Below are 22,363 nucleotides of genomic sequence, written 5' to 3'. Positions count from 1 at the left end.
TCTGGGGAGGGATCTCAAAACTGGGTTATAAATGGCAGACAGTTGGTGTCGTAAACCACCGCCTCTGTTCAAAGATGGTCGCTCACAGTGGACGTAAAAGGTTTCCTTCACTCCTCTTTCAAACCATCTGTCCTCTCTGTCCAAAATGTGAACATTGGCATCCTCAAAAGAGTGACCTTTATCCTTAAGATGCAAATGGACTGCTGAGTCTTGTCCTGTGGAGGTGGCTCTTCTATGTTGTGCCATGCGCTTGTGAAGTGGTTGTTTGGTCTCTCCAATGTAGAGGTCTGGGCATTCCTCGCTGCACTGTACAGCATACACCACATTGTTAAGTCTGTGTTTTGGAGTTTTGTCTTTTGGGTGAACCAGTTTCTGTCTGAGTGTGTTGCTGGGTCTGAAGTACACTGGGATGTCGTGCTTGGAGAAAACTCTCCTGAGTTTCTCTGATACACCGGCTACATAGGGGATGACAACGTTGTTGCGTCTGTCTTTCTTATCCTCCCTCGCTGGTGTCTGATCTTCTTTTCTGTGCCTCTTTGCTGACTTTATGAACGCCCAGTTAGGATAACCACATGTTTTGAGTGCTTCCTTTACGTGTGTGTGTTCCTTCTTTTTTCCCTCAGGCTTAGAGGGAACATGTTCTGCCCGGTGGTGTAGGGTCCTGATTACTCCAAGTTTGTGTTCCAGAGGGTGATGGGAGTCAAAGAGGAGGTACTGGTCCGTGTGTGTGGGCTTCCGGTAAACTTCGATGTTCAGAATGCTTCAATGTGCAGAATGATGTTTGTTTTATAAGAGAAAAGCTGTTTTTATATGTTATTGTTGTTGTTGGTTAGGAAAAAGGAGATTTGTCTCTCATCTCTCAGTTACCATAAGGAGAAAAATAAATAAATAATACTGCCACTATATGATCACAGGTTTGGTTTCAGCTAGAACTTTTAAAGAAAGACTTTGTCGATGTTGTGTCTTTTGTTAAGTGTTATGTTTGGGAAAAAAAAGGAAAATACTCCCAGGCTGGTGAACTGAATGTTGCAGTTGCTTTTCACACTGTTGATGACGACTGTGTGCTGTTTTCTTTGTACCAGTTGCCAGAATAAAGAGGGAGCCCAGAGTAAGGGCAAGTCCAGCGTCGCAGTGCCGTCCTTTCTACATGGGCATATTACACCACTTGCACCATAGACTCACAGAACAGCAACAGCTATACAAATACTGTAGAAATATATTAAAAAGCATTTATTTAAACTGAATCTAGTTTGATAAATGCAGTTCAAATTGATAAATCAGATAAAACAGTAGTTAAAAACAGTATAAAGCTGTAGTCAGAGTTCATGTTGGTATTCGTCCGTACAGTAAAATGATTTTTGTGATTCAGTCAGTTCACAAAAGTGATATAAAACTGTATAAATATAGAGAAGGTAATGTTGTTGGTTATAATAGGAACTGGTTCAGTACTACTGTGTTGTTGTTTTGCAGTGCAAGTGTAAAACTGTGTAGGAGTGTTGTCAGTACGTGACGAGGCAGTGTACTGTTAACCTGCTGTTTCTATTCTTTACAGTTTCTGTAAAAATTAATGTTGCACTGGAGATGAGTTGGCCCATCGTTTTCCACAGTGTAACATTTATATATACTGTTGGCGTCCTATTCCTGTATTGTTTTTCAAACAGACACTCATTCTGCAGTGGAGAGTTTCCTCGTGTGTGGGTCACACGTGGTTCAGGTTCTGAGTTTGATGAACTTCCTCTCGCTAAGACAGACATCCAGAAGTTGGTTTCACAAACTTCGCTCACAGATCAGCTTTTTCATTTAAGACTTTCAACTAAAGGCGATGCCCCTGAGAGAGACATCCGTGCAATGTTCCCTCTAAGCTGCGCGCGTGCGCAATTGCGCACTGCCAGCACGGTCTCTGCGCACAGAAAATCTGCGTTGCGCACAAACAAAAATCTCACCTGAATTGCAATTAAAATTAAAACTTTAACAATTCCGTTTTGCAGTGTAACGGTGTGTTCACACCGAACGCGATAGAGGCGGCCAGAGCGTCAGGTTTACATGTAAAGTCAATGGAAAGAGCGCGATGACACGCGATTGCACGTCCGGCGAAAATTCGGAAGCATATTTGCGTCACGAAAACGCCAAAACCCGTGAAACGCGCGTCAGTGTACCGCGTCTGGCGCGTTTGACTCGCGAAAAAAACCACGCGCGTGAGTTTTTGTGTTGCATTTTGTGCATACGCGTGTTTCGCCTCTACCGCTCGAGTTGGAAAAATCTGAACTCCAGCGTCAAATCGCGCCGCGTCAACCAATCAGGAGCCTGGTGACGTGGCTGTGACCTAGGTCAAAGGGGCAGATCCAGCCAAAGCCCTTCATTCTTCAATGGAGGGAAGGCTAATCAACGCCGTAGCAAACAACCCGGAGTTGAACGACACCAGCTGCTTTGTGTACCGAGACAGGAATATAAAGGACCGAGCTTGGAGGAAGAAATGTGAAGAGATCGGGCAACCTGGTAAGTTCATTCATTTCTCTTTTTACATTTTTCACTGACCCGGGGAAGCCGCACAAAAGCTAGCAAGCCACCGCTATTTTCCCACTGATGTACAAATACCGTTCTGCTTTTATGCATGTTGTCATATAGGAATATATTTTGTTTATTAATAAACAGCACACAGTGGTCCCGCTCATCCGTCACTGCCTCGCTTTTTCGCTGATTTTTTTATTGCACAGTACAGCATTGCATTCTGCAGCCTGATTGACAAATCTCCTCGTGCTGTGTCTCCTGCGCTTGTAAAATTTATCATGTTTTATTTTGATAACCATCACATCCAATAGATAAAACAGCACAAAAACACCCATAACTATGACCCTCATTCGGAAATAGGCACCTGCACCGCGAGGGAAAAAGGCGCACGAAAGTGGCAGGCAGATGAAGACAAAACACGGCATAATAATACTTTTACGTTTTGCAATCTACAAAGGTTTGCACTTTGAGAATCAACTTGTGAGAACTGTGACTAATGTTCATGTGTGTGGGGGAAAAAGTGTATAAAGTGTGTGGTGAGGGGCTAGTTATTCTGAGAACCCCTGCTGCAATAAATGAGGGACCACTGTATATACTTTCTCTATGACTATTGTATTCAACCTGTTAACATTTAATATTGTCTTGATAGAACCAGCTGATTCTGCAGCAGAGCATCCCCTGTTGCTTCTCCTGGCTCCCCAGTCCCTGAGCTCCTGCTGCTGCACCCACAGGTATGCAATTGTAGCATCAGATGTACAGCACGCACTGATAACTTTTTACTCGGTGGGATTCCCTTGTGATCACCTTTACTAAATATATACAACCAATCTGATTATATCCTGTTTTTTTTTTTTTCAATGTTGAAATGAAAATCTAGCATCAGCCTTCTCATTTCTTTGTGTTTTGTGCTGTTTTACAGGCCCCAGAGGAGGACAGCTCCGAGGCAGATGAGGGACGGGTCCCAGGACCGTCCATCGGCGGTGGAGCTGGCCATCCTGGAGTTCCTGAAGAGGCCACGCCAGTCTCCAATGGAGCATTTCCTCCTCAGCCTTGTTCCTGCTCTGGAGAGCAGCTGGGTCCTTTTTATTCCTGTCTCTCTGTAAATACTTATATTTTATATATTTATGTTTAATGTTTTTCTGTTTGAGAATTTTAATATTATTTCAAATAAATTTTTATAATGACTAATGTCTCAGTTCTACTACACAGCAAATGTTGGCACACGACTTGACACATGTAGAATTTATTTCATATTATACTAATGACAAAATATACTAATACAGTGGGATGCAAAAGTTTGGGCAACCTTGTTAATAGCCAGTATTTTCCTGTATAGTTCGTTGGTTGTTACAATAAAAAATGTCAGTTAAATATATCGTATAGGAGACACACACATTGATATTTGAGAAGTGAAAAGAAGTTTACTGGATTTACAGAAAGTGCAATAATTGTTTAAACAAAATCAAGCAGGTGCATAAATTTGGGCACCACAAAAAAAGAAATGAAATAAATATTTAGTGTATATCAATGTGTGTGTCTCCTATATGATATATGGGGTGCCTTTGTCTGGACGTGCTTCCCATCCAGAGCTCCACAGCAGAGAGGGAAGTTCCAGCGCTCCTGGAATCCCTCTGTGATGGACCGCCAGTCTCCAGGTGAAGGCACAGCCATGAAGTCGTCCACTAGACAGTCCCAGATGGCCGTCGCTACCTGGGGGGTGATCTGGCACACCGTGGACACACCGACTCTGAAACTGAACGTGATGGTCCTGAAGGAGTCCCCGGTGGCAAGGGACCTGGACAAAATTGTTCAAAATTAGTATTATGTGTACTGCAGTTACAAAATACATTATTCAAATTCCAAAATACTTTTGTGATGTCAGATTTAAATTACAAAACATAAATCTTACATAAAACATTATGTAATTATAAGGATAATTACATAATATATATTAGATATAATATAAAACAGTTGTGTTTTGTTTTAACTTTAACATATCATAATTTGATTGGTAGCAACTTTTATCACTACAGTGAGCCAATCTCTCATAATTCCTAAACATGTCAGTCAGGTAGGAATGAAGTAAGACATTAATAGAAATAAAGAGTTGTATGTTGACATGTAGCCCTTTCCTTGCTTAAATCATTGTTAATATTTTTGAAAAATTAACCTGTGATAAGACAGCATATCAAGATAGAATATGCTAGATAGAACCATATAACTAAAGATGAACCAAACTGTTCACAATTGTATCTAGCTCTCAGTTTTAAGAAAGGCTGGTGACCCCTGTTATAGAGTCTCACAGCTGCAGGGATTATATACAAATATTCAACTATACCAGAATTAAACCAGGTGTAAATAAAAAAAAAAGGAGTGAGTATCACTACAAAGATTACCCACAGTGGTCCTCATACCACAGTTTGATATCAGCAAACACCGAGAGCATACACTGATAGACACCACAGCCATGCTATCATTGCTAACACTGATAACAGCATAAATCGAATTAAATCGGGACTTGATGAGACCTTTCGAGTATCACTAGAAATATTGTAAACAGTCGTCTCCATACCACAGTTTGCTATCAGTAAACACCGACGGCATTCACTGTTAGCATAGCACATCCATGTTAGCAGTGTATAAACGGATGGTTTAGCATATATTAGCACAGGTATCAATAAAGGACTGCCGTATTAAACACTTTTACTAACCTCAGGCAAACGGACAGGCGCTCTGCAGGTGGGATTGAGCGCCTGTAGTTGGTGTCTAGGCGGGTGATTCTGGGACCGACGCGGGACAGCAGGTCCTCAAACTGGGCAAGTGAAAGACAGTGATATCGCCGTCATCCAGGCGCAGCTCCTGGAGCAAGTGGTGAAACTCACCAAACTGCTCACGCCTCTGGAGGACCGGACCCAGGTACGGCGAGGACGTCCTTAACGCCGCTGCTCTGCTCTCCACAGTAAATAGAGAACGGAGACTCTCTCTTCAAGCGCTAGCTCGACAGCTGCCATCTAGCAAAGATACCGTCTGGCACAAGTTCCTCCCACATCCCTCCCACATTTCCGGTTCACGCGCGTCAAAATATGCAATTTTGAGGCGCGATGGATTTCTGTTGGACACGCATCGAGGTGCGAATGTGCACGCGTCAAATTAGGGGCGTTTGGGGCGTTTTCGCTCGCGCCTATCGCGTTCGGTGTGAACACACCGTAAGTCAGTAAGTGACTGGCTGCTCCCGTATGAGATTAGAATGATGCCACCTTATCCCATAGTCCAGCCAGTGATGCGATTCACATTCGTATATACGCAGCTAATCAACATGGTTGACAGGCTATGACAGCGTCCTTATGTGCCGACACCGGTGTTTTAGCTAGCAAAGCGGCGTCGCTGATGTGGAGTGAAGCCACGTTAATGACAACGTGTACAACCATTGGAGATGTGAGCAGGACAGACGGAACAACTGACGGAAAAAGTGTGGACTTTATACCAGTTTTTAAATTGTGTTGATCGGCCACGTAAAACCAGAGTTATGATAAAAATATCTGCAATGTTTGGTTTTCTTCCTGAATACTATCGTTGTTTATATTTACTGGGGGAAGAAACGGTAAAAACTGCGTTTTATGAGGAATACGCTCGAAAGCGCTCTCCGCCTGTGAGCAAAAACAACACCAAAACACCCCCCCCCTTTCCTATTGGTGGAAAAATGTACCATGTCGACCAATCAAAAAATGATATGGCAACATGGCATTTAGATGTTTAGGAAGGAGGAAGTTTTAGGAGTGACGGCGTGTTTTGAGATGTGAGAGATTTGCGACGTTTAGCACAAATCTTGTGTAGTTAGTGTGTAGTTAGTGTGTAGTGTAGTCAATAGTTTTGTTGTGTGTGTCAGAACAATGAGGCGACTGCTGAATGTTACAGGTGTTACAGGAGTGATACATCTCCTGTTGTCAGGCCTGCAGGTATCAGGCTGTTGTTCTCCTTTATCTCATAGTGGCCAGAAATTATTTTTTGGAGTGGCACAAATAATTTGTGTGGCATCAAATTTGATGCAGAACAGCTGATTGTTCTGTGAATAGTTTGAAATGTTTGTTTAAAAAACGCCTTGGCTGCATTTTTAGGTAAACAGTTGCAAAAAACTTTGTTGTTTGCATAACTCAGTTACTTTTTTGAAGAAGTAACTATATAATTAATTGCCCAACATTGGTCATTATATACTGTATTTTGCAGACAGAGTTACAGGACTCTCTCCCAGACCACAGACTCATAATACAAGTCAGAGCTTTATATAAAAAAAAAAAAAAAAAAGAAAGTTGTGTTTTCAAAATTGGAGGTCAAGTTATTTTTACTTCCAATAGTGTTAACATACTACACAGGTCATGAACAAGATTTTTTTACATTTTCTTTGTAAGTGGGCTAAAGCAGTTAATTAAAAGTAGTCTAACATAAATGCTTTAATTTGATTATTTTAATAAACCATGTAACTTGGATGGATTCGATGCTGGCGTGACCACAGTGCACACGTCTGCTGTTGGTCCAAGTGTCCGCTCAGGGAGTTTGTGTGTTCGCTCAGACACATGAAAAATTAAGAGGGAACATTGCATCTGTGCTGTTTTTACATCTAGACTGGATTACTGCAACTTGTTATGTTGTTGGATTGAGCCAAACACGACTGCACCTGCTAGACTCAGGGAACGTGGTCATGTTCTTAAGATATGATTGGCTCTTAGAGGCGACGGTGTATTCTCAGTCACAGCCCCAAAACTCTGGAGTCATCTCCCTCGCTTCTTTTCATGAGCTTTTCCAGCTTCAGACTAGCGTTAACTTAGTATGACCTTTTCCCCAGGGCATCTCTTTTACTTTTATTATTTTAATTTTTATTATTTACTGGTTTTTGTCTTTAATTTGTCAGTCTTGTTTGTTGATGAGCTTACCGGTCAGTGTCTGTTGTGTTTGAATGTGCTGAACAAATAAACTGTGGAACTATTTCACAATATTTTGCAAACGCTTTCACTCAAAGACTCACAAAGGACTCAGAATTCATGTTTAATTATGTTGAAATGGCATCTTTACTTCAGAAAACGACAGTGTGCCTGCGCTCTCAGCCTAGTTTGTATGTAAAGCAATAGAGGTGACATCACTACCATCGAGAAGTCCACCGTACACTAAAAAAAACCATCACACTGATCATCATCAGCGTGTTAACCAGCACTCGCACACCTACACAACACGTGATGTCCTACACGTGCTTTCTGGTTCTACCTGATAAAACTCCAACAAAGCATCTTTAAAATGAACGTGTGGAAATAAATCTGAATTCCTACCATCTCCGTTTGGCGGTCCGTGATGCACTCACAGCTCCCTGCGGTGTGGCAAAGCCAGCAGACATATCAGGACGCCAGAAGTGAAAGTTCAGACGCAGAGTTTTAAAACTGAAGGACTGCTGGTAACCCGGCGCTGCCATCCACCTCTTTTGTCTAGACGGGAGTTTCTGGAGGTCGCTCATTGGGTCTCTGTGGAATCAGACGTTGGCAGGCGGGGTAAATTTTATATAGCTGTCATGTCTCCGTCTCTGCCTCCCATGGTGATACTGAGGGCATGAATGTTTGTGCCAGCCTTACAAGGGCAACATCAAACCGCTGTGTGAGTGTCAGAGTGAGAGGAGGGCTGCTCTAATATCCAAACATATGGAGATAACTGCCAGAAGTGACAGTCAGCCCAGCTCCCACCCACGGGAGCGGCTGTTCCTGGGGCACGACTGTGGCCGAGCACCAAGGGACTCGAGGCAAAGCCTTCCACTTGGAGGGGTTGGGGGCAGACGCTGTCATCGCTGGATCAGTGGAGGAAGAGGACTCCGTGGTCCGAGGTTCAGTACAGAGCACTCAGGGGATGATTCACATGGAGCACAGAAGCTGCGTACAGCACAGACATGATAAACCGCAGCATCAGCTGCTTTAGGAGTGTGTGAAATGTTTGCCCCATAGGCTGAGGTCGAACCTTAAAGAGCCTCGAACACCAGCGGGGAGCAGAATTTCAGTTTAAAGACCCGCAGACCCCCCACTGCACAGCTTCCTGCCAACAGAAACTGATTTAAAAAACAATAACAACAAAACAACTGAAATTAAAATTCAGTTTTGTTTGTATTCCGCTAAATCACAACCACAGTCATTCCCTGCATACTGTGTGCTAGCCTCTGATTGGTTGGCAAACACACCCAAAGGCATCATAGGAGTTCTCTGGGGCATGCTAACCAAACAGGAAGTGCTGTTTCCTACACAGGATGGAGGCCTTCAGTGTTGGCTCTGCCATGGTGTCCTGTAAAGAGTTTTAGGACAGTGATGGAGCTTCTGTCAGAGTCATTAGTGGAACAAACTGCTTTGAGGATGATGTAAGCGTCGTTGTGCAGCAGCGATGTTGAACCTGCTGTAGATATCGAGTACTGTGAAAGCGAACGTGACCTCTGTGACCCCGGGCTGGTGTCTGTGTGAACATCAGTCACACCACATGTCTGGATGTCACTGTGGGTGTGTTTGAACTGGGTCACAGCATAGTTGCCAGCTTCCTGCATTGAAACTGCTATTAAGCTAAGCTAAAGCTAATCTTTGGCCCATAATGAGTGTCTGTAACGTTGTGCATTTTTACACAAACTTCCACGTGACAACACTACTGAGAAAGTAAGAGGATGATAAGATGTACGAGTAACAGTGAAGATGGCGTTCCTCCTTCAGTGCTATTAGACACAGATTCTCTGAAACTCTTTCTACTCGGACATTTTCCCTCATGTGTTGTTTGTTTTTCTGACACTTCCCTCCAAACTTTCTCGTTGCCGTCCCTTTAGACTGAGAACGATTCCGATCGTCAGACCATTCGGTAATTATTAAAGATGCAAACTAACCTGAACCAAGTCTTCACCTGTTCTGTAGGGGTGGCTGGAGGTCAGGAGGTTGAGCAGGTCTACTAATCTAAATTGATTCAAAGTATCTTTGAGCAACATACCACACCCCAAACAGCTTTTTGATGCATTCGTTGGAGTGTGAATGTTAGGTAGAAAACACTCAGACATAGAAACAGTGCTCGGGTGAATGTTTTTCAAAGCACAGAGTGCTCCTGCAAAACAGAAGAGAACTATATAAGAAGCAGCTCATTTTCACTTCAGGTCTCTTTTCCTTTAGTGTGTCGCTGGTTTGTATTTGCACACATGTGCACCGGCACAGATGTGGGGTTCCTTCAAATGCGTTCGAAGGTGCCTCGGCTTCATTAGCTTTATAGTTTTCATTTTAACTGTCTGCCTCTGGCTTTGGTAAGATGATGAGTGATGATGGTCCGGCTGTGTTAAGTTAACTTACGGCTGAACTTTAATTCATTTCCATTGTTCTGGTAATTGTGTCTGTTTTCTTGTTTGGTGTATCTATGTAAGCTAAAGCTGGACTCATTCATGTTTCCACATGAAGCACATATCAGGAAACAGATGATTGTTCGCTGCTCTGTTGTGATACTCGTGTAGTCCAGCATCACTCAGGCTTTTTACTGGAGAACTGGCAGCAGATTAATTATGGTGGCCTGGTGGGATATTGCTTTCACATTCAAACAGCCAAAGATATGTACTGATATTAATATAACTTACTAACAGCATAAACGACGATTCAGGCGTGTAGACATGTAACCCAAATCTGTGGAAGTGTCTCAGGTGACCATCAGCTGACATCATCCCATCCAGAATGGTTGAGATATTAAAATATTCTATGAATATTTTACATTTGAACTGGTGGTCGACGTTCCACAACCCTGCTCTCTGTGTGACGTCAGTTGGAGACGCAGCTCGATGTCAGAGCTGAGGCTGCTCCTTCAGCTCCTCCGGGACGTTCAGTAAACGGCGCGAGCGCTAGCAGGCGGCAGGGTGGATGTGTGCAGATGGTATTGACGGTATAGTGACAGCATGTTGATTATCCAGCCTGTGGGAGGCTGGGGCCTGTCTGGACGTCAGATGGGAGTCACAGCACAGAGGAGTGATGAGACAATCATACGGAGAGGGAGAGGAGGGCACACGTCAGGGCCAGAGGACGAAGACTATCAGCTGTCTGTCTCAGCTGACACGCACACAGTGCGATCCTGATCAGATTAGCTGCAGTGACACTCGAACATGAACTTCAGGAACAGCCTGTAGCACCCCCGGCTCTCGTGTGATGTGTTAAAGATGAAGATTACAGCGCGGCTCTCCCGCAGATCTATTCAGGCTTTGTATATTTATCAGCTCGTCGTTCTGTTTCACAGCCTCTGCTCGGTATCAGTTCCTCCTGTGTTTAATGTAATGATGTACATCGAGCCCCCTTACAGACAGGAGCTTTGCGACGCCTATATATCTGTTCTTTTTTAAACATCGCCCCCATCAGGGTTCAAATCTGCTGAAATGAGCATCTTCTATTATTTGTATAATGTTTAATTATGCATGACAAAACAAATTTCCCACATGTGGGACTAATAAAGGTTATCTTATCTTATCTTATCTTATTAGGTTGTGGTGGATGCATTAAAAGATTCAAGTAAAATCCTCATTAAATTTGCATAAGTGACAACGTTTAAATGAGTACAAATACATAGGCTGAAGTCCATTTAGTACCCATACATGAAAGAGCCCACATTAGTTTTATTCATTTCATTTTCAAAGTTCTAAAACTTGAGGTAAACATACCCAAACAGATTCAATCTGACCTGAAACTTCCATAAGAAGACCTTCAATATTAATAATAGACCTTAATGGGCTTATAACGTAGTTGGATTGATGGATTGATTTAAACTAATTAAAAGTCCCGCACCTCTATTTTAACAAGCTTCCCCCAACGGAAGCTTTCCAGCCAGTGAGGACATTTAATGAGGGTAAAATGTAAATAGACAGGATATTTTTTATTTATATTTGTGTTGTTCAGCTTTAAAAGATCATTTAAACAGGAAATGGTCCAAAGGTGAGACGATGAATGCTGGAACTGAACATTGAAGAACATCTAATTTTGATGTCATGTACATGTTTTGAAATTTTGTTAAAACAGGAAATAAAGACTGTAAACATTATGTAATGCTACAAAATCTCCATCCAATCAGGTTAATTAGTGAAATAATTGGGTCCAATAAGAGCCAATCAGGTTCTCGGGTAGCACTGAATAGGGCTGGGCCATATCATTATCTTTCACGGTAATACCGGTATAATGTTGGGCAACGATAAGAAAATGAAATATGGCAATAGAATATGGGTAAAACGCGCATGCGCAGTGCCTTTGTTTTCATACGCACACGCCGGAAAAAGCATGGCGGCGACGGAGAATGAGGAGGGCGAAAGCAGATCGTTGAATGAAACGATGAACCAGAACTGGTTTGTAAAAATGCTGCAACTTCAGTGGTGTGGAACTGGTTTAGCTTTCGTCCGTCAGATACACAACAAAGCACTATTTTTGGTAGAGCATGCTAGCGGGCCGTCGTTATTACCGTGTTGTTTGGAAAATACGGCACACTTAAAATCAATCCTTTGATTTTTCTGAAAATCGACAGTGCCCCTTATAATCCCGTGTGCTTTATGTATGAACTCTGGTTGTGTTTACTGACCTCGAAGCGATTTTATGTGGTACACGGCACTCAAATATCTGTCAAATGTTTTAGTACGACTTTGCTAAGCTACGAAGCCGCACCGCTTGATGGATTGTCGGAGCATTACGGCTATCGTAGGCAGGAGCCTCGCGGAGTGATACGTACTGTGCTTCAACATAATATTACCGTATTGTGTGTGTATAACCTCTTTTTAAGTTTTGTGGCTATTATACATGGTTATGCTGAGGATATGTCGGCCAGTTTCCACTGGAAATGCCTTTTGGTTAAACTGTCAGTGAGGAATTTGCATTTGCACTGTTAAATTTTTATATAACTTTAATGCACATAAAAAACAGCTGCTTGTTTAAGTGAAAATACATTGATGTTTTTTTTTTGCACTAATAAAGTTGTGGAGTTGTATTTTGTATTTTGTCTGGCGTCAATTATATCGTCAGTTATATCGTTATTGTAAATTTTCAAATGTATATCGTGATAAATATTTTTGGCCATATCGCCCTGCTCTAGCACTGAATAAAAAACATACCTGACCGTTTTTTTGGAAATCGCTGTGCGTGCTCGACAACACCTCTGAAAACCCACACATATCTAGGGATGGGTATCGTTTAGGTTTTATCTGATACCAGTACCAAACCGGTACTTTTGAAACGGTGCCGGTGCTTAAACGGTGCTCGAACCGGTGCTTAAAGAATGGAGAACACAAACTTTGTCCAAAATCCTCTCATGTTCAGCTGTTTTTTTGTAAAAAGATAACAATGTTAGCCTTCTCTGCAGCTATAGGGCATATATTGTATCACTCTTGGCTGGCAGCAGTGCTTAAACAATGGAAAAAACACAAACTTTGTCCAAAAACCTCTCATGTTTAGCTGTTTCCCTCTTTTTCTTTGGTCATTTTAGCCTTTTTGGCCAGGGTGAAGGGAGTACCTGCCATCAAACAAGAAGACAGCCGCATGTAACTACGACGGTGTTTGTTAGTTCACCTTAGGTGCATTAATTTAATAACGTGGTTAGCCTACTCAACGTAAATTACACACGAACAACATTAAGCTACTCACGCAGAGAAGAACGTCTGCTGCACAGTATCACAGTATCACCTTAAAGCACTTGTTGCAGGCTGCTGAGTTTGCATATTTTGCTGTGAAGTACAGCCAGACTTTTGACCGCTTCGCCTTGGGCATTTTTAATCTGTAGCTCTGCTCTAAAAGAACATATGTACCTGGGCCCGCCTACTACGCTTGCAAAGGTAAAATGATTGGCTAGAATCCAAAGTGTATGACATCTCAGGGGAAAAAAAGCACCGAAATAAAGCACCGAAATGTGCGCTGCTTTTCGGTCTGGTTACTACCGTTTATGTCAGAACCGGTGCCATAGTGGCACCGGATACCGGTACCCATCCCTACACGTATCAACTCCACCCTGCACAGGAATAACTGAGGACACCTCCACCGTCTCTGAGCAGGAGCCTCACTGCAGATGAAAACCTTGAACAGATCTTACAAATATTAGTGTATCCTCTGTTAATGGAAAACGTGATCATTTGCAGTTTGCTTATCAGTCAAGTAAAAGTGTGGATGGTGCTAAACTGAACCGGGTCTGTAAGCAGCTTAAAAAAGCCCGCTCTCGCACTGGACTCACATTTTAAACTTTCTTACTGAAAGAGTTTAACAGGTCCTCGTTAACTGTCCAGTAGGATTGATTGTTTCTCTTATGTTTGCTGACAGCTGCAGGAATTTTTATGAAAACAGATTAATAGTTGGGGTTTCTGATGTCCTCTTGTCCTTGCTGTCCCTGTCCGTGGTCCTGACACACCTTAGTTTGTGAAATGGTGTGGCGATAACTACCTGCACCTAACTGTGTCAACAACAAAAGAACTGATCAATGACTTCAGATGCTGTAACACCGTAACACTGTAACACCAAGTATAAAGCCGGTGTATTGACGGCATGGATGTACAGATCCTGCAGTCTTACAGATATCTCAGCACGATCTTTCACCACCAACTCAAGTTGACTGTGAACATGAAGACCATCGTAAAATGGAGTAAGCAGAGAATATATTTGTCAAGGTCGTTGAAATCTTTTAATTTTAATGTAATATCTAATGTTTTTAATTTATTAAAGTCTTTCAACATTTTCTCTCTTCTGCTGGTTTAATGTTTCATCTGTTAAGGATAGAAACTCCCAGCATTGTTAACACCTGCTCTAAAATCATAAGCTCATGCACAGAGACCTGTGGTCATGCTGGGAAACTCAGGTGATCAAGAAGGTCAAACACATTATTAACCATCCTGACCTGTTTTATCATCGCGCTTTGGGAAGTGGCTCTCAGCTGCCCCACAGCAACAAACACAGGAACAAACAGAGATTTAAAATCTTGGATTCCTTCAGCTGTTAGACCAACATGGGTCAGTTTGAGTCATTTTTCTGTCATGTTCATTTTTAGACATTGTTGTTCTTATTCTATATTAATTGAGTTATTGATTCTTATTTTTATTATTTATTTATTTTGACCTCATTGTTTGTTGATCTGCCTGTCGACACGCAGGAGTGTTTGTGATTATCTACAGCTACTTTTAGTACCATTGATATTCATTTAGACTCTTTTTCTCCAATTGATCTTTCTGAGCTAACTTCAATAATTACTTCCTCCAAACCATCAACGTGTCTTTTAGACCCCATTCCTACAAAACTGCTCAAAGAAGTCCTGCCATTAATTAATGCTTCAATCTTAAATATGATCAACCTATCTCTAATAATCAGCTATGTACCACAGGCCTTCAAGCTGGCTGTAGTTAAACCTTTACTTACAAAGCATCTCTAGACCCAGCTGTCTTAGCTAATTATAGGCCAATCTCCAACCTTCCTTTCATATCAAACATCCTTGAAAGAGTAGTTGTCAAACAGCTAACAGATCATCTGCAGAGATACTGTCGACTATAATATCCTATTAAAGCGATTAGAGCATGCTGTAGGTATTACAGTTACTGCACTGCAGTGGTTTGTATCATTGTATAAAAGGCCCCAAAGTTCATAGGATAATTCTATTGATGTTCATAAGTTTATCTGATGTTCATTTAATATTCAATCTTCTGTCAGTTTGGGCCAGCCCACCGTCTAGTGAGATCATCCGGTTAGTAAGGTGGGCAGTTTATTGTCTGATGAGCAGTGTTGGTCCGGTGGGGGTGCACTGATTCCTGTGGGATGTTATGTGTGCGTGAATGATAAGTGAGTATTAACATTTGTTGCATTTTGCCTTTTTTCATGATGGTACTGTAATATGTGTATCATTTAGGAGCTAATGTAGTCCATAGTTGGAGTGGTAGGCCACGCATGCAACGCGTGAGTTCACCCTCATTTCATATGCTAATTTATGTTGTTAGCTTATCCTGGTTTAGCTTTGTTGACACATGTGCGGTCTCTCATATGTCCATAACGTCATGTGTTATCAGAGCTTCTCTGTATGTTGTATTCAATTCAATTCAATTTTATTTATATAGCGCCAAATCACAACAAAAGTCGCCTCAAGGCGCTTTATATTGTACAGTAGATAGCACAATATTAAATACAGAGAAAAACCCAACAATCATATGACCCCCTATGAGCAAGCACTTTGGCGACAGTGGGAAGGAAAAACTCCCTTTTAACAGGAAGAAACCTCCGGCAGAACCAGGCTCAGGGAGGGGCGGGGCCATCTGCTGCGACCGGTTGGGGTGAAAGAAGGAAAACAGGATAAAGACATGCTGTGGAAGAGAGACAGAGATTAATAACAGATATGATTCGATGCAGAGAGGTCTATTAACACATAGTGAGTGAGAAGGTGACTGGAAAGGAAAAACTCAGTGCATCATGGGAATCCCCCGGCAGCCTACATCTATTGCAGCATAACTAAGGGAGGATTCAGGGTCACCTGGTCCAGCCCTAACTATATGCTTTAGCAAAAAGGAAAGTTTTAAGCCTAATCTTGAAAGTAGAGATAGTGTCTGTCTCCCGAATCCAAACTGGAAGCTGGTTCCACAGAAGAGGGGCCTGAAAACTGAAGGCTCTCCCTCCCATTCTACTTTTAAATACCCTAGGGACAACTAGTAGGCCTGCAGAGCGAGAGCGAAGTGCTCTAATAGGGTGATATGGTACTACAAGGTCATTAAGATAAGATGGGGCCTGATTATTTAAGACCTTGTAAGTGAGGAGCAGGATTTTGAATTCAATTCTGGATTTAACAGGAAGCCAATGAAGGGAAGCCAAAACAGGAGAAATATGCTCTCTCTTCCTAGTCCCTGTCAGGACTCTTGCTGCAGCATTTTGGATTAGCTGAAGACTTTTCAGCGAGTTTTTAGGACATCCTGATAATAAAGAATTACAGTAGTCCAGCCTGGAAGTAATGAAGGCATGAACTAGTTTTTCAGCATCACTCTGAGACAGGATATTTCTAATTTTAGAGATGTTGCGCAAATGGAAGAAAGCAGTCTTACATATTTGTTTAATATGTGCCTTGAAGGACATGTCCTGGTCAAAAATGACTCCAAGGTTCCTCACAGCATTACTGGAGGCCAAGGTAATGCCATCCAGAGTAAGAATCTGGTTAGATACCATATTTCTAAGATTTTCAGGGCCGAGTACAATAACCTCAGTTTTATCTGAATTAAGAAGCAGAAAGTTAGAGGCCATCCAGGTCTTTATGTCTTTAAGACATTCCTGCAGTTTAACTAATTGGTGTGTGTTACCTGGCTTCATGGATAGATAGAGCTGCGTATCATCTGTATGTGGTGCTTGTGATTGTTTACTTTAAAATAGAGTTTGTAGCGGACAATTAGTTACGAGGATTAATAAAATGCCGATCGTAGTTCGACCGGAAGTATCATGTTCCCGCTTGCCCTTCACAATAAGAGCATTACGGCGGATTATAATGGGGAAGCTTTTATTTGTCAAGCTACCGGAAGTAGTTCCTATGGTACCTATGGTAACTTAACCTCGCACTAATGCTGTTTAGTTGCATAGTGTGAGCAGTTTGCAGTGTACAATATTTTTCTGATCTTTATATATGGTTATGTTAACTATATTGTATTATGTCTATATCTGAGTGTGTCACTTGTCTATTCTCTTTATTTATCATTATTTGTATTGTTTATTTCCTTTGTAGAAAACCACACATATACACACGCAACTGTTGTACAGCCCCGGGAATTGAGTTGTGACAATAAAGTGCCTCAAACCGAACCTCAAGCTCCTTCTTCCATACTCTGGGATAATTTGGCCTTAAGTGGTGTTCTCGCCGACACACCGGGGTGACCGTAGTGCTAAAGACTGATTCAGTGCCACAGTCGTGCCTATCTGATATCTCCACTACAATCATACCTATCTATCAGACTCCAGTTTGTTAATGTAAATGGAGAGTCTTCTTCACACACTAAGGTTAACTATGGAGTTCCACAGGGTTCAGTGCTAGGACCAATTCTGTTTACATTATACATGCTTCCCTTAGGCAGTATCATCAGAAGGCGTAGCATACATTTACACTGCTATGCAGATGACACCTAACTCTATCAGTTAATCCAAAATGCTGCAGCAAGAGTCCTGACAGGGACTAGAAAGAGAGCGCAGATTTCTCCTGTATCGGCTTCCCTTCATTGGCTCCCTGTTAAATCCAGAATTCAAAATCCTGCTCCTTACATACAAGGTCTTAAATAATCAGGCCCCATCTTATCTTAATGACCATGTAGTACCATATCACCCTATTAGAGCACTTCGCTCTCACACTGCAGGCTTACTTGTTGTTCCTAGAGTATTTAAAAGTAGAATGGGAGGCAGAGCCTTCAGTTTTCAGGCCCCTCTTCTGTGGAACCAGCTTCCAGTTTGGATTCAGGAGACAGACACTATCTCTACTTTTAAGATTAGGCTTCAAACTTTCCTTTTTGCTAAAGCATATAGTTAGGGCTGGACCAGGTGACCCTGAATCCTCCCTTAGTTATGCTGCAATAGGTGTAGACTGCTGGGGGATTCCCATGATGCACTGAGTTTTTCTTCTTCACTCACGATGTGTTAATAGACCTCTCTGCCTGTAATCATTAGTTATTATTAATCTCTCTAAGCGTGTCTTTGTTCTATTTTCCTCCCTGCACCCCCAACCAGTTGCAGCAGATTTCCGCCCCTCCCTAAGCTTAGTTCTGCCGGAGGTTTCTTCATGTTAAAAGGGAGCTTTTCCTTCTCACTATTGTCAAGTGCTTCCTCATAGGGGTCCTCTGATTGTTGGGGTCTTTTCTCTATAATTGTAAGGTGATTACTGTATTGCAGCGGTCCTCAACCTTTTTTGCACCACAGACCGGTTTAATGTCAGACACTGTTTTCACAGATCGGCCTTTAAGGCGCATAAATACAACAAAATAAAATGATACAGACAAAGACAAAAACTGTGGTATTTTGTAAATTTAATAATAAACACAAATTCACTGTCTAATTGTGTAACTTTATTAGCAGCGTCCTCCTGAAATGCACCAACAACACTGAGAGTAACATCCTCCTCTCTGCCCCTTAATGCTCTCTGGTCGCTATGGTAACGTGCAAATACTTCTTTCAAAATAACACACACAACTACAACACGGTAAAGATCCAGGGAAACCGAGTTAATGATAAAAACCCTGAAAACCATAAATTTCACACCCGAGCCTCAACTCTCACGGCCCGGTACCAAACAACTCACGGACTGGTACGGGTCCGTGGCCCAGGGTTGGGGACCGCTGCTGTACAGTATAAAGCACCTGGAGGTGACTGCTGCTGTGATTCGACACTTTAAAGTTAAATCGAATTGTTGTTCTTGTAGAAAAGTATAACATGTTCTCTTTAAGCATGGCCCTGCCTCTGAATTCCCAGTGAAACCCAATCATACTCAGTTACGCTTCACCGCCTAATTGACTTTTAATTAATCTCCTTAATATTTGGACAAGCACAGACCTTAGCTAAAGGTGTTGTTAGCTGTACACCTGTATCAGGGAGGTAATGGATCTTTGTCAGGTGGGTGGATAAGCTTTGCACTACCCTGGAAATATGGTGTGTCAAAGAATATGACAACGCTGTGGTCTCCACAAGGAATCAGCTTCTCCACAGAAAAGATCCATTTGTACAGAAATGATAACAAATAGTATGCAGTGCATTTAGGACTTTTATTTTGACAGTCAAGATTGTGATTTTCAGTGAATGGTATGAACAGGTTTGTCAGCGCTCCTGAAAAAGCATGATGTTAGGAAATGGCTAGAAAAATAAAATACTGCTGATACAGATGAATATGCAGGTGCACAAAGATTCTGATAGCAAGTCATGAACAGATCATCTTTCAAAGCTCCAATGGAGACTTTAGTTAGAGTAGAAAATGCAAGGTTGAAAGAGCAAGGGCTTCTTTTGAGAGGCAACAGTCTGATGTCTAATAGCCCAATTTGCTCCTGTCAGAACTCAAAGCTGGAAACTATTCTTTGGTGGATATCAAAATCAACAAAGTGCCTAATGTTAGAGGATTAAAGGTAGGCAGAGGGGACGTGGAAAGACTGCCTCTTCACTAAACAGATGCTGTTTTTTTACGCCTGTTATAGGAGATTCAGTTTGCTCATTTACAGCCCTGTGTTTTTGTGCGTGCTAGCTAATGAAGTTTTGTATGATGCAGCAGTTATTGTTCATACAGATGATAGTTAATGGTTTCAAGGTTGCTCGGATGTTTAGGTGTGACCAAAGTCCGCAACACACGTTGTTTGGAAACAGATCTAACTCACCTGTTTAAATTGTATTAAGGCTTAAATTTTGTATTATTAGGGGCGTGGCCTCTTTGGCTGACAGGTGGATGGTGACACAGGCGGCTGTAGCTGCTGGCTGACTGCTAGCCTTAACCTCAGCTAACTGGAGTCCCTGAACTGGACCTCTGGACTAGGGCTGTGCAATATGACCAAAATTTCGTATCCCTATATAAGACATTTATTGTCCCGACAACAGTATATGTCACAAAAATTTTACATTTTCTGTAAATTATGTGAATGTTGTGCAACTCGATTTGCGTCAAGTTTTTTTTAATTTTTTTTTTAAGCTGGTCGTGTACCTGGAGTCAAGTGATTTGACCGTGGCATGAAATTATACCTTTTTAGACATTTTCTTTGTGAGTATTTATTACATGGCGTGCTGCGGGGAAAAGCCGATTCTAACGTTTGATTCAAAGATTTATTTTTTTAGCACCTGACGGCTCTTTTTTGCTTCTCATTCATAAACACTCCGCGTACTCTTTCACGTGATTGAGTTTATTTTGAAAAATCTCAACAGGATCTTCATCTTTATTGTGAAATGTTTATGTGGAAAAGAAACAAGCGGACGACGGAGTCACGCAATAGTTTTACCATCGTTGTTGCTAACGTCAACGCATAAAAACAGTCCCTTTTCCATCTGTAGTGTGGTTATATTAAATATAAGAGAAAGAGAGAACTTTAAGAAATTTTACAGTCATACAGTGGCTTGCAAAAGTATTCGGCCCCCTTGAACTTTCCCACATTTTGTCACATGTCAGCCACAAACATGAATCAATTTTATTGGAATTCCATGTGAAAGACCAATACAAAGTGGTGTACACGTGAGAAGTGGAACGAAAATCAGACATGATACCAAACATTTTTTACAAATAAATAACTGCAAAGTGGGGTGTGTGTAATTATTCAGCCCCCTTTGGTCTGAGTGCAGTCAGTTGCCCATAGACATTGCCTGATGAGTGCTAATGACTAAATAGAGTGCACCTGTGTGTAATCTAATGTCAGTACAAATACAGCTGCTCTGTGACGGCCTCAGAGGTTGTCTAAGAGAATATTGGGAGCAACAACACCATGAAGTCCAAAGAACACACCAGACAGGTCAGGGATAAAGTTATTGAGAAATTTAAAGCAGGCTTAGGCTACAAAAAGATTTCCCAAGCCTTGAACATCCCACGGAGCACTGTTCAAGCCATCATTCAGAAATGGAAGGAGTATGGCACAACTGTAAACCTACCAAGACAAGGCCGTCCACCTAAACTCACAGGCCGAACAAGGAGAGCGCTGATCAGAAATGCAGCCAAGAGGCCCATGGTGACTCTGGACGAGCTGCAGAGATCTACAGCTCAGGTGGGGGAATCTGTCCATAGGACAACTATTAGTCGTGCACTGCACAAAGTTGGCCTTTATGGAAGAGTGGCAAGAAGAAAGCCATTGTTAACAGAAAACCATAAGAAGTCCCGTTTGCAGTTTGCCACAAGCCATGTGGGGGACACAGCAAACATGTGGAAGAAGCTGCTCTGGTCAGATGAGACCAAAATGGAACTTTCTGGCCAAAATGCAAAACGCTATGTGTGGCGGAAAACTAACACTGCACATCACTCTGAACACACCATCCCCACTGTCAAATATGGTGGTGGCAGCATCATGCTCTGGGGGTGCTTCTCTTCAGCAGGGACAGGGAAGCTGGTCAGAGTTGATGGGAAGATGGATGGAACCAAATACAGGGCAATCTTGGAAGAAAACCTCTTGGAGTCTGCAAAAGACTTGAGACTGGGGCGGAGGTTCACCTTCCAGCAGGACAACGACCCTAAACATAAAGCCAGGGCAACAATGGAATGGTTTAAAACAAAACATATCCATGTGTTAGAATGGCCCAGTCAAAGTCCAGATCTAAATCCAATCCAGAATCTGTGGCAAGATCTGAAAGCTGCTGTTCACAAACGCTGTCCATCTAATCTGACTGAGCTGGAGCTGTTTTGCAAAGAAGAATGGGCAAGGATTTCAGTCTGTAGATGTGCAAAGCTGGTAGAGACATACCCTAAAAGACTGGCAGCTGGAATTGCAGCAAAAGGTGGTTCTACAAAGTATTGACTCAGGGGGCTGAATAATTACGCACACCCCACTTTGCAGTTATTTATTTGTAAAAGATGTTTGGAATCATGTATGATTTTCGTTCCACTTCTCACGTGTACACCACTTTGTATTGGTCTTTCACGTGGAATTCCAATAAAATTGATTCATGCTTGTGGCTGTAATGTGACAAAATGTGGGAAAGTTCAAGGGGCCCGAATACTTTTGCAAGCCACTGTATATAAAAAATATATTTTTTACGGCAATATAAAAATATTGCCGTAAAAAGTTTATTTTCAGACAACACGAAACAAACTATAGCGTAATATGCAAGATTGACGTTTTCATATCGTCATCCGATATATATCGTTATATCGAACAGCCCTACTCTGGACCGTGTTTGTGCTGTTGGAGTATCTCTGTCTG

Source organism: Pelmatolapia mariae, linkage group LG1 (genome assembly GCF_036321145.2).
Source record: "Pelmatolapia mariae isolate MD_Pm_ZW linkage group LG1, Pm_UMD_F_2, whole genome shotgun sequence".
NCBI classification, from domain to species: Eukaryota; Metazoa; Chordata; class Actinopteri; order Cichliformes; family Cichlidae; genus Pelmatolapia; species Pelmatolapia mariae.
Note: the sequence above shows the minus strand (reverse complement) of the source record.